Source organism: Leopardus geoffroyi, chromosome B2 (genome assembly GCF_018350155.1).
Source record: "Leopardus geoffroyi isolate Oge1 chromosome B2, O.geoffroyi_Oge1_pat1.0, whole genome shotgun sequence".
Lineage (NCBI taxonomy): Eukaryota > Metazoa > Chordata > Mammalia > Carnivora > Felidae > Leopardus > Leopardus geoffroyi.
Window position 1 is genome coordinate 87503881 of NC_059332.1, and position 13096 is coordinate 87516976.

General features: G+C 35.4%; 1 protein-coding gene across 12 annotated transcripts in view; it reads left to right on the forward strand.

The window, feature by feature from the left end:
• The window catches only part of KLHL32 (kelch like family member 32), a 242419-nt gene that overhangs the window by 208045 nt on the left and 21278 nt on the right, over positions 1 to 13096 (forward strand). The gene's annotated exons all lie outside the window — the stretch shown is intronic.

Here is a 13096-nt window from a genome sequence, read left to right on the forward strand (position 1 = left end):
ATGGTTCTTGAAATTCACTTTGATATACGAGTGCTTTGGATTACGATCATGGTTCCAGAATGAATTAGGCCTGCAAGCCAAGGTTTTACTGCATAATATATCCTGAAAATGGGGAAAGTGGGATACCTTTCTTTTTCTCCTAAACCAAGAAAATCTCGAAATCTTTGGTAATAGTACTTTCACACTCCCAAAACTTTACAAATGCCTCCTTTCCACTCAGTTGCTTTATTTTCTGTATTGCAATTTGTTCATTTCAGTCAATGCCCCCTACTAAGGTGTTCTTCCTTCCTGGCAGAAGTTGTGAGCAGTGGTGGTTTATGGTTAGTCTTATGGAAATAGCCTCTTCCCCAGAGAACAGCCCTGGCACATCAGCACATGAGCAGCCCAGGGGAGGCAAATTGCCCCCTGAGCTTTTCAGAAAAGCAATAGCTTTTGCTGATATACATATTTAAGGTTTTATTATTTTATTTTTTATAATTGTTACTATTGTTTTCCTGTTTTACATGTTCTCTGATGTTATTGACATGTATTAGGCCCGATTTTTCTCTTAATATCCAGAAAAATCTATATCCTTAGAACTACTCTTATTACCTAACCTCACTCTTGGGGGAATGTTTTTAAACACTGCTTCATTATCTTTAATAGTTGCAGGACTATCCAAGATTTTAATTTTTTCTACAGTCTCATCTCATAAGGTATATATATTTTCTCAAGAAACTTTTCCATGTTGTCTAAGTTTTCAAAATTGTTAGTGACTAGTTGTTTTGTTACTGCTTAGTTATATCCCCCATTATATTCATAATATTGATTTTTATTTTTCCTCTTCTCTTGATTTGTCTTGCCAGAGGTTTGTCATGGTATTTAACATACTTCTATTAAGTATATCTATGTCAGCAGGGGTAGCATAAATATGACAACATAATAAGCAAGCTGGTCCTAATGGATGTGAGTTCTGGATTGAATAGTTAGGAGATAGTGTTGTTTGTAGTTTATTGAAATATTAACATTAAATGTATTAGTTCAAGGTATGTAAAAATGTTATATATGTATATATTGATAAATAATCACCAAAATAAATTTAGTTAACATTCATAACCTCACATAGTTACAAGAGTTTTCTGTTTGTGAGGAGAACTTTTAAAATCTACTCTCCTAGCCACTTTCAAATATTCAATACAGTATGGGTAATTGTAGTTACCATGCTGTACATTATATCCCCAAGATTTATTTATAAGTAGAAGTTTCTTTTTTATTGAACTATACATGAGACACAATGTTACATTAACTTCAGGTGTATAGCCTAGTGATTCAACAGTTCTATACATTATGCTATGCTCACCACCAGTGTTAACTAACATGTATCACCATGCAATGCTATTACAATACCATTGACTATTCCCTATGCTGTGCCTTTTATTCTCATGCCTTATTCATTCCATGACTGGAAGCCTGTATGTCCCACTCCCCATTATCCATTTTGCCCAGCTCACACACCCACCTTCTCTCTGGAAACCACTAATTTGTTCTTTGTATATATGGGTCTCTTTCTGTTTTATATATTTGTTTTGTTTTTTTAGATTCCACGTATAAGTGAAATCATATGGCATATATCTTTGTCTGACTTATTTCATTTAGCATAATATTCTCTAGGTCCATCCATGTTGTCACAAATGGCAAGGTCTTATTTTTTTATGATTGAGTGATATTCCATTGTATACATATTTTATTACTTTATTAACTAGTGGACACTTGGGTTGCTTCCATATCTTGGCTATTATTATAAATAATGCTGCAGTAAACATAGGGGTAACTTTTCGAATTTGTGTTTTTGTATTCTTTGGGTAAATAGACAGTAGTGGAATTATTGAATCATATGGCATTTCTATTTAAAAATTTTTGAGGAATCTCCATACAGTTTCCATAGTGTTTGCACCAACTTACATTCCCACTAGTAGTGCATAAGGATTCCCTTTTCTCCATATCCTTGTCAACACTCATTATTTCTTGACTTTTTGATACTAGCCATTCTCACTGGTGTGAGGTGATATTTCATTGTGATTTTGACTTGTGTTTCTTTGATAAGTGATGTTGAGCATCTTTTCATATGTCTGTTGACCATCTGTAATGTCTTTTTTGGAAAACTGTCTATCCAGGTTCTCTACCCATTTTTTAATCAAAAAAATTTTTTTGGTGTTGAGTTGTATAAATTCTTTATATATCTTGGAGATTAACCCCTTATTGGATATATCATTTGCAAATATATTTTCCCATTAAGTTGGTTGCCTTTACATTTTGTTGATGGTTTCTTTCACTGTGCAAAAGCTTTTTATTTTGTTACAGCCTCAATAGTTTATTTTTGCTTTTGTTTCCCTTGCCTGAGAAAACATACATAAAAATATGTGGCTAAGACCAATGCCTAAGAGATTACTGCATATGTTTTCTTCTAGCAGTTTTATGATTTCGGGTCTCACATTTAGATCTTTAATGCATTTTGAGTGTATTTCTTATGTGTGATGTAAGAAAGTGGTCCAATTTCATTCTTTTACATGTAGCTGTCCAGTTTTCCCAAAACTATTTACTGAAGAAACTTTATGCTATGCTTATGTACTTTTGCCTCCTTTGTTATAGATTAATTGATCTTACGAGTGTGGGTTTATTTCTGGCCTCTCTCATCCTGATGCATTGATCTATGTCCATTTTTGTAGCAGTCCCATACTGTTTTGATTAGGATAGCTTTATAGTCTATCTTGAAATGTGGGATTGTGATATCTCCAGTTTTGTTCTTCTTTCATAAGTTTGCTTTTGTTATTCTGGGTCTTTTGTGGTTCCATACAAATTTTAGTATTATTTCTCTAGTTCTATGAAAAATACTGTTTTTGTTTGTTTGTTTTAATTTTAGAGTGTGAGTAGGAGAAAGTGGCAATGGGAGAAAGAATCTTAATATGCTAAGCATGGAGCCCAATGCAGGGTTTCATCCCATGACCCTGGAATCATGACCTGTGCCAAAATCAAGAGTAGATGTCTGCTCAACTGACCTAGCTAGCGAGGTGCCCCAAAATGCTGTTGTTTTTTTTTAATAGGATTGCATTGAATATGTAGATTTCTTTGGATAGTATAGACATTTTAATGATATTAATGCATTAACATGGTATATCTTTCCATTTGTTTGTGTTGTTTTCAATTTCTCTCATTAATATCTTATAGTTTTCAGAGTACAGGTCTTTCACCTAATTATTTATTCCTACGTATTCCTTTTGATGCATTTGGAATTGTCTGCTTAATTTCCATTCTGCTACTTTGTTATTAGTGTATAGCAATGCAACACATTTATATACGTTAATTTTGTATTCTGTGACCCTACTGAATTCGTTCATCAGTTTTAATAGTTTTTTGGTGGAGCCTTTAGAGTTTTCTATGTATAGTATCATGTCATCTGCAATTAGTGACAGCTTAACATCTTCCTTACCAACTTGGATGCTTTTTATTTATTGTTTTCTAATTGCTGTGGCTAGGACTTCCATTACTTTATTGAATACCAGGGGCAAGAGTAGATATCCTTGTTTTGATTCTGATCTAGAGAAAAAGCTCTATTTTTCCCTACTGAGTATGATGTTAGCTGTGGGTTTGTAATATCTGGCTTCTACTATATTGAGGTGTGTTCTCCCTAAACCCACTTTGTTGAGACATTTTGTCTTGAATGGATGGTGAATTTTGTCAAATGCTTGTTCTGCATCTATTGAGATGATCATATGATTTTTATCCTTTGTTTTTTTTAACATTTATTTATTTTTGAGACAGAGAGAGACAGAGCATGAATGGGGGGAGGGCCAGAGAGAGAGGGAGACACAGAATCCGAAGCAGGCTCCAGGCTCTGAGCTGTCAGCACAGAGCCAGATGTGGGGCTTGAACTCACGGAGCGCGAGATCATGACCTGAGCCGAAGTCGGACGCTCAACTGACTGAGCCACCCCAGCGCCCCTTTTTTTAAAAAAATTTTTAACAGGATTTTTATCCTTTGTTAATGTGGTATGTCACACTGACTGATTTGTGAATATTGAATCATTAATGCATCCTCTGAATAAATTCCTCTTGATTGTGATCAATCATTTTTTTATTGTTGTTGAATTCAGTTTGTCCATCTTTTGTTGAGATTTTTTGTATCTGTGGGCATCTGGGTAGTGCAGTCAGTTAAGTGTGTTACTCTTGATCTCGGCTCAGGTCATGATGTCACAAATTGTGGGTTCAAGCCCCACAGTGGGCTCTGTGCTGATGGCAAGGGGTCTGCTTGGGATTCTGACTCTCCTTCTCTCTGCTGTTCCACAACCTGTTCTCTGTCTCTCTCTCTCTCTCTGTCTCTCTGTCTCTCTCTCTCCCTCTCAAAATAAATAAATAAACTAGTAAAATTCCTTAAAAAAATTTTTTATATCTGTGTTCATTATGGATATTGGCCTGTAGCTTTCTTTCCTTGTGGTATTTTTGTCTAGTTTTGGTATCAGGGCAATGCTGGCCTTATAGACTATATTTGGAAGTCTTCCTTCCCCTTCTATTTTTTAGAATAGTTTGAGGAGAATAAGTATTAACTTAGTTGGTAGAATTCACTTGTGAACCCATCTGTTTCTGGACTTCAGTTTGCTGGAACTTTTTTCATTACTGATTAGATTTCATTACTAGTAATTGGTCTGTTCATATTTTCTGTTTCTTCCTGATTCAGTTTTGTAACAGTATATGTTACTAGAAATTTACTGTTTCTTCTAGGTTGTCCAATTTGTTGGCATATAACTTCATAGTAGTTTCTTATAATCCTTTGTATTTCTTTGGTGTCAGTTGTTATTTCTCCTTTGTTTCTGACACTCTTTCTGTCCTCTCCTTTTTTCTTGATGAGTCTGGCTAAAGGGGTATCAATTTTGTTTTCTGTTCAAGAACTAGCTCTTCACTGATCTTTCATATATGTATTTTTAGTCTCTATTTCATTTATTTCTGCTCTGACCTGTTATTCCCTTCTTCTACTAACATTGGTTTTGTTCACTCTTCTTTTTCAATTTCTTTTAGATGTAAGGTTAGATTGTTTATCACAGATATTTCTTGTTCTTGAAGTATCCCTGTATTGCTATAAATTTCCCTCTTAGAACTGATTTAGCTGTGTCTCAAAGATTTTTTTTTAAGTTTGTTTGAGAGTGAGAGAGAGTGTGAGTGGTGGAGGGGCAGAGAGAGTGGGAGAGAGAGAATTTCAAGCAGGCTCTGTGTTGTCAGTGCAGAGCCCAACATGGGCCCGATCCCACAAACTCTGAGATCATGACCTGAACTGAAACCAAGAATAGGATGGACACTTAACCCACTGAGCCACTGAGGTGCCCCTGTGTCCCAGTGTCCCAAAGATTTTTGACTGTTGTGTTTTTATTTTCATTTGTCCCTATGTATTTTTTTTTCATTTCCTCTTTGATTTCCTCATTGATCCATAGGTTGTGTAGTTGCATGTTGGTTAGCCTCGATATATTTATGCTTTTCTTGTAATTAATTTCTAGTTTCTTACTGTTGTGGTCAGAAAAGAAGACTGATATGACTTTGGTATTCTTAAAAATAGGTATTTGTGACCTAACATGTGATCTATCCTGGAGAATGTTCCATGAGCACTTAAAAAGTATCTGTATTCTGTTGGTCAGGGATAGGATGTTTTGTATATATCTGTCTAATGGATCATTCAAAGATACTGTTTCCTTATTGATTTTCTGTCTGGATGGTCTACCCATTGCTTTAAATGGGAAGTTAAAGTCCCGTACTATTATTTTATGATGTCAATTTCTCCATTTATGTTAATATTTAATTATTATTTAATTTATGTAATTATAAATGTAATCTATAATTAATAAGTTATAATTTATTAATAATTAATATTTAATTTATTCATTTAGGTGCTTAAATATTGGGTGCAAAGAGAATTAAAATTGTTATGTCTATTTGTTTGATTCTCTTTATCATTATGTAATTCTCTTGCTTGTCTTGTTATAGTCTTTGTTTTAAAGTCAGTTTTATCTAATGTAACTATTACTTCCTGTTTCTTTTCTATTTGCCTGGAAATCTTTTTCCTTCATTTTCAGGCTGTATGTATCTTTAGGTTTAAAGTGAGTTTCTTATTGGCAGCACATAGATGAGTCTTTTTTTTTTTTTAAATCAATTGTAACACTCTATGTCCTTTGAAATGTATAGACCATTTACATTTAATTATTGAAGGTGCTGAGAAAACATTCGACAAAATATACCATCCTTTCTTGATAAAAACCCTCAAGAAAGTAGGGAATAAAAGGGTCATGCATCGAGGTCATAAAAGCCATATATGAACGACCCAATGCTAATATCATCCTCAATGGGGAAAAACTGAGAGCTGTCCCCCTAACGTCAGGAACAAGACAGGGATGTCCACTCTCGCACCGTTATTCAACATAGTGTTGGAAGTCTTAGTCTCTGCAATCAGACAACACAAAGAAATAAAAGGCATCCAAATTGGCCAGGAGGAGGTCAAACTTTCACTCTTCGCAGATGACATGATACTTTATATGGAAAACCCAAAGATTCCACCAAAGAACTGCTAGAACTGATTCATGAATTCAGCAAAGTTGCAGGATCTAAAATCAATGCACAGAAATCGGTTGCCTTCCTATACACCAACAATGAAGCAGCAGAAAGAGAAATCAAGGAATCGATCCCATTTACAGTTGCAGAAAAAACTATAAAATACCTAGGAGTAAACCTAACCAAAGAGGTGAAAAACCTATACACTGAAAACTATAGAAAGCTTATGAAAGAAATTGAAGACACAAAAAATGGAAAAAGATTCTATGCTCCTGGATAGGAAGAACAAATATTGTTAAAATGTCGATATTACCCCAAAGCAATCTACATATTCAACATAATCCCTATCAAAGTAACACCAGCATTCTTCACAGGGCTAGAACAAATAATCCTTAAATTTGTATGGAACCACAACAGACCCTGAATAGCCAAATCAATTCTGAAAAAGAAAACCAAACCTGCAGGCATCACAATCCCAGACTTCAAGATGTATTACAAAGCTGTAATCATCAAGACAGTATGGTATTGGCACAAGAACAGACCCTCAGATCAATGGAACAGAATAGAGAACCCAGAAATGGACCCACAAATGTATGGGCAACTAATCTTTGACAAAGCAGGAAAGAATATCCAGTGGAATAAAGACAGTCTCTTCAGCAAGTGGTGCTGGGAAAACTGGACAGCGACATGCAGAAGAATGAACCTGGACCACTTTCTTACACCATACACAAAAATAAACTCAAAATGGATGAAAGATCTAAATGTAAGACCGGAAGCCATCAAAATCCTCCAGGAGATAGCAGGCGAAGACCTCCTTGACCTTGGCCACAGGAACTTCTTACTCAACACGTCTCCAAAGGCAAGGGAAACAAAAGCAAAAATGAACTACTGGGACCTCATCAAAATAAAAAGCTTCTGCACAGTGAAGGAAACAATCAGCAAAACTAAAAGGCAACCAACAGAATGGGGGAAGATATTTGCAAATGACATATCAGATAAAGGGTTAGTATCCAAAATCTATAAAGAATTTATTAAACTCAACACCCAAAAAAATAATCCAGTGAAGAAATGGGCGAAAGACATGAATAGAAACTTGTCTAAGGAAGACATCCAACCAACACATGAAAAAATGCTCACTCAACATTACTCATCATCCGGGAAATACAAATCAAAACCACAATGATACCACCTTACGCCTGTCAGAAGGGCTAACATTAACAACTCAGGCAACAACAGATGTTGGCGAGGATGCAGAGAAAGAGGATCTCTTTTGCATTGTTGGTAGGAATGCAAGCTGGTGCAGCCATTCTGGAAAACACTATGGAGGTTCCTCAAAAAACTAAAAATAGAACTACCCTATGACCCAGCAATTGCACTAGTTGGCATTTATCCACAGGATACAGGTGTGCTGTTTCGAAGGGACACATGTATCCCCATGTTTAGAGCAGCACTATCAACAATAGCCAAAGTATGGAAAGAGCCCAAATGTCCATTGATGGATGAATGGATAAAGAAGATGTGGTATATATATACAATGGAGTATTACTAGGCCATCAAAAAAATGAAATCTTGCCATTTGCAACTACATGGATGGAACTGGAGGGTATTATGCTAAGTGAAATTAGTCAGAGAAAGACAAAAATCATATGACTTCACTCATATGAGGAATTTAAGAGACAAAACAGATGAACATAAGGGAAGGGAAACAAAAATAATATAAAAACAGGGAGGGGGACAAAACAGAAGAGACTCATAAATATGGAGAACAAACTGAGGGTGGCTGGAGGGATTGTGGGAGGGGGGATGGGCTAAATGGGTAAGGGGCATTAAGGCATCTACTCCTGAAATCATTGTTTCATTATATGCTAACTAATTTGGATGTAAATTTAAAAAGAAATAATAATGATAAATAAAACAAAGTAATTATTGATAGGTGTGCATTTTGCATTTTATTGTTTTTTAGTTGTTTTTGTAATTCCTCTGTTACTTTATTTCTTGCTCTCTGTTCTTGTGATTGATAACTTTCTTTAGTGTAATGCTTGGCTTTCTTTTTATTTTTTGTATATCTGTTTTAGGTTTTTGGTTTTGGTTACCATGAAGTTCATATACAGCATCTAAAGTATATAGTAGTCTATATTAAGTTGATGGTCACTTAAGTTTGAACATTCTTTTTTTTTTTTAACGTTTGTTTTATTTGAGAGAGACAGAGTGTGAATGGGGGAAGGGGCAGAGAGAGACGGAGACACAGAATCTGAAGCAGGCTCCAGGCTCTGAGTTGTCAGCACAGAACTTGATGTGGGGCTTGAACTCATGAACTGTGAGATCATGACCTGACCTGAAGTCAGATGCTTAACAGACTGAGCCACCCAGGCTCCCCAAGTTTGAACACATTCTAAAAGAACTTTAATTTTACTCCCTGCTCCACATTTTACGTATGTAGTCATATTTTATATCTTTTTTTATTTTGTGAGTCCCCTTAACTAATTTTTAGGATATTATTGATTTTATAACTTTTGTCTTTTAACCTTCCTACTAGCTTTATGATTGATTGCTCTACTACTTTTACTGTGTATTTGCTTTTACTCGTCACAGTTTTTGCTTTCATAGTTTTCTCCTAATTATCATCTCTTCCATTTAAAGAAGTCCCTTTAACATTTCTTGTAAGGGTGGTTTTGTGGTGAAGAACTCTTAACTTTTATTTGTCTGGGAAACTCTATCTCATCTCAATTTTGAAAGATCACCTTGAGAGATAGAATATTCTAGGTTGTAGGCTTTTTCCTTTCAGCACTTTGAATATATCTTGCCACTTCCTTTTGACTATAAAGTTTCTGCTGAAAAATCAGCTGATAGCCTCCTGCGGTTTTCCATGTATATAAATAGTTGCTTCTCCCTAGCTGTTTCTAAAATTATCTTTTTATCTTTAATCTTTGACATTTTAATTATTATGTGTCTTGGTGTTGATCTCTTTGGGTTCATTTTGTTTCAAAGTTTTTGTGCTTCCTGGGCCTAGATATCTATTTTCTCCCCTAGGTTAGGGAAGATTTCAGCTATTGTTTCTTAAAAAAAAAAAAAAAAAAAAGATTTCTGCCCCTTTTCCTCTCTCTTCCTTGGGATCCCTATGAGGTGGATGTTTGTTCACTTGATGGTGTCTCAGAAGGTCTCTTAACCTAATTTTGCTTTTTAAAATTCTTTTTTCTTTATGCTGCTCATCTTGAGTGCTTCCTATTAACCTGTCTTCCAAAATGCTGACCCATTCTACATCCACTGATGTACTATTGATTTCCTCTAGTATGTATTTCATTTCAGTTACTCTTCAACTCTGATTGGTTATTTTTTTATGTTTTCTCTTTATTAAAGTTCTCACTAAGTTTATCCACTCTTTTTCCCAGTCCAGTGAGTATCTTTAGGACCATTATTTTGAACTCTTTTGTCAGGTAAATTGGTTATCTCTGTTCTATTTAGTTCTTTTTCTAAAATTTTATCTTATTTTTTTTTATTTGGAACATATCCTGTCACCTCATTTTGATTGACTTTCTGTATTTGTTTTTATGAATTAGGCAGAACAGTTACTTCTCCTAAACTCAAAGGAATAGTCTTGTATATGGTTTTCCCCTGTGTAGACTGTGTGCCTGGTGACTTTGGCTAACTGAAATGGAGTTGTGGCTAGTGTGGCCTGGGGGTGCCAGGACATTCTGTGCTGGGGCTGCTTTGGGAAGGCCTGAGCTGAATGCCCTGGTCAGGGCATTTTCGGGACTTGCTGCAAAGGCCAACATGGCATGACAGCTCAGGCTGAAGTGAGTGCGTACTGGGTCGGGGTGGGGGATCGGGGGGGTCCCAGTACTCTCTGCACAGAAGATATTTTGGCAGTATAGTTGAAGCTGACGGGGGGAAAGGGTATCCCAGAGTGCTCCACACGAGGGTGTCCTGGTGGTGGCTGGAGTCAAGGCAGATGTGGTTAGGGTGGCCTGGGGCATTCTGCACAGGGCATCATAGTAGAGCAGCAGAAACCTAGGTGAGGCATGGGCAGGGGGTATCCTGGCAAGTCATCTGGAGTTGAAGTGGTTTGGACCAAGAATGTTGCTGTAGTAATTTGGAGTGATGGCTGGAGCTGTAGTGAGTGCTTGCTAAGGATGTCTTATGTGCTGCACTAGGGCCACCTTGGTCAGGGAGCTGGGGCAGGTGTGGGCTAGGGGCCCAAGGCTCACTGAGGCAATATGCCAGCTAGGGTACCTAGAGACTGCTTCTAACCACCCTATCAAGTGGTATCATACAGTATTTATCTTTTCCTGTCTGATTTATTTACCATAAACACTATAAGGTCCACCCATGTTGCAAATGGCAGATTACCTTCCTTTTCATGGCTGAATATTATTCGTGTGTGTGTGTGTGTGTTCTGCATGTGTATGTGTATATGATAACAATTTCCTTATCCATTCATTCATTAGTGGACATTTAGGTTTTTTCTATGTGTTGGTGATTGTAAATAATGCTTCAGTGAAGATGGAGGTACAGATAACTTTTCAAACTAATGATTTTATTTCCTTCAGATATATACTCAGACGTGGTATGGATCATATGGTAGTTTCATTTTTAATTTTTTGAGAACACCTCCATACTGTTTTTTGTAGTGACTGTACCAATTTATAGTTGGACCAACAGTATACAAGGGTTTCCTCTTCTCCAAATCCTCACCAACACTTGTTATTTCTTATCTTGTTGATGATAGCCATTTTAACAGGTGTGAGGTGATAACTCATTGTGGTTTTGATTACCATTTCCCTGATGATCAGTGATGTTGAGCACCTTGTGACATACCTGCTCGTCATTTTTATGTTGTCTTTGGAAAAATGTTCAGATCTTCTGCTCCTTTTCAATCAGACTGTTTTTCTCTGTTGAGTTGTAGCAGTTCTTTATAGTGTTTTGGATATTAATCCCTTATCAGATATATGATTTTAAAATATATTCTCCCATTTGGTAGTTTGGCATTTCATTTTCCTTTGATGTACAGATGGTTTCCTTTGGTGTACAGAAACTTTTTAATTTCATGTGGTCCTACTTATTTATTTTTGCTTTTGTTGCCTTTGTTTTGTGTCAAATCCAAAAAATCATTGCCAAGACCAATGACAAGGAGTTTTCCCTGTTTTCTTCTAAGACTTTTATGGTTTTGGGTCTTATGTCCAAGTCTTTCATCCATTTTGAGTTGATTTTGAGTATGGTGAAAGAGAAGGGTCTAATTTCATTGTTTTGCTTCTGTCTGTCCAGTTTTCCCAACACTTTTTATTGAAGAGACTATTCTTTGTCTCATTTGTATATTCTTGGCTCCTTTGTCATAAATTAATTGAGTGTGTGTGTACACACACACACACACACACATACACTCATATGGGTTTAATTCTGGGCTCTCAAATTTTGTCCTGTTGATCTATGTGTCTATTTTTATACTTAAACCATACTGTTGTATTTACCATAACTTTGTAATATATTTGAAACCAGAATTTGTGATGACTCAAACTTTCTTCTGCTTTAAGATTGATTTGGCTCTTTTGGGGGTCTTTTATGGTTCCATACAGATTTTAGAGTTGTTTTTTCTTTTTCTGTGAAAAATGCCATTAGAATTAAGATAGGGATTACATTGCTTTAATAGTATAGACATTTTAATAATATTAATTTCCCCAGTCAGTGAGCACAGAATATCTTTCTATTTAATTGTGTCTTCTTCAATTTCTTTCATCAATATCTGATAGTTTCTGGTGTACAGATCTTTCTCCTCCCTGGTTCACCTTATTTCTTGACATTTTATTCTTTTTGCTGCAATTATAAATGAGATTGCTTTCTTAATTTCTCTGATAGTTTGCTATTAGTGTATAGAAACACAACTGATTTTTGTATATTGATTTTGTATTTTGTCTCTTTACTGAATTTGTTAGCTTTAACAGTTTTTTTTTTTTTCTGGAGTCATTAGAATTTCTATATAATACATCATCTGCAAATGAAGAGAGTTTTATGTCTTCCTTTCTGATTTGGATGTCTTTTATTTCTTGTGTAATTGCTTTGGCTAGGATTTCTAGTACATTGTTGAATAAAAGTGGCAATAATGAGCATACTTGTCAAGTTCTTAACTTTAGAGAAAAAGCTTTTAGCTTTTCACTGTTAATTATTTTAGCTGTAAACTTGTCATATAGCTTTTATTATGTTGATGTGTGATCCCTATATACACAGTTTTTTTTATTATGAATGAATGCTGAATTTTGTGAAATGCTTTTTCTGCATCAATTAGATTATTGTTTGAGTTTTTGTATCCTTCATTTTGTTAATGTGATGTATAACATTAATTAATTTGCACGTGTTGAACCATCCTTGCATTGCTGGAATAAATCCTACCTGAACACAATATATGAAACTTTTAATGTATTGTTGAATTGAGCGTGCTACTATTTTCTGGAGGATTTTTGCTTTTTTTTTTTTTTTTTAATTTGTTTTTAATGTTTATTTATTTTTGAGACAGAGAGAGACAGAGCATGAATGGGGGA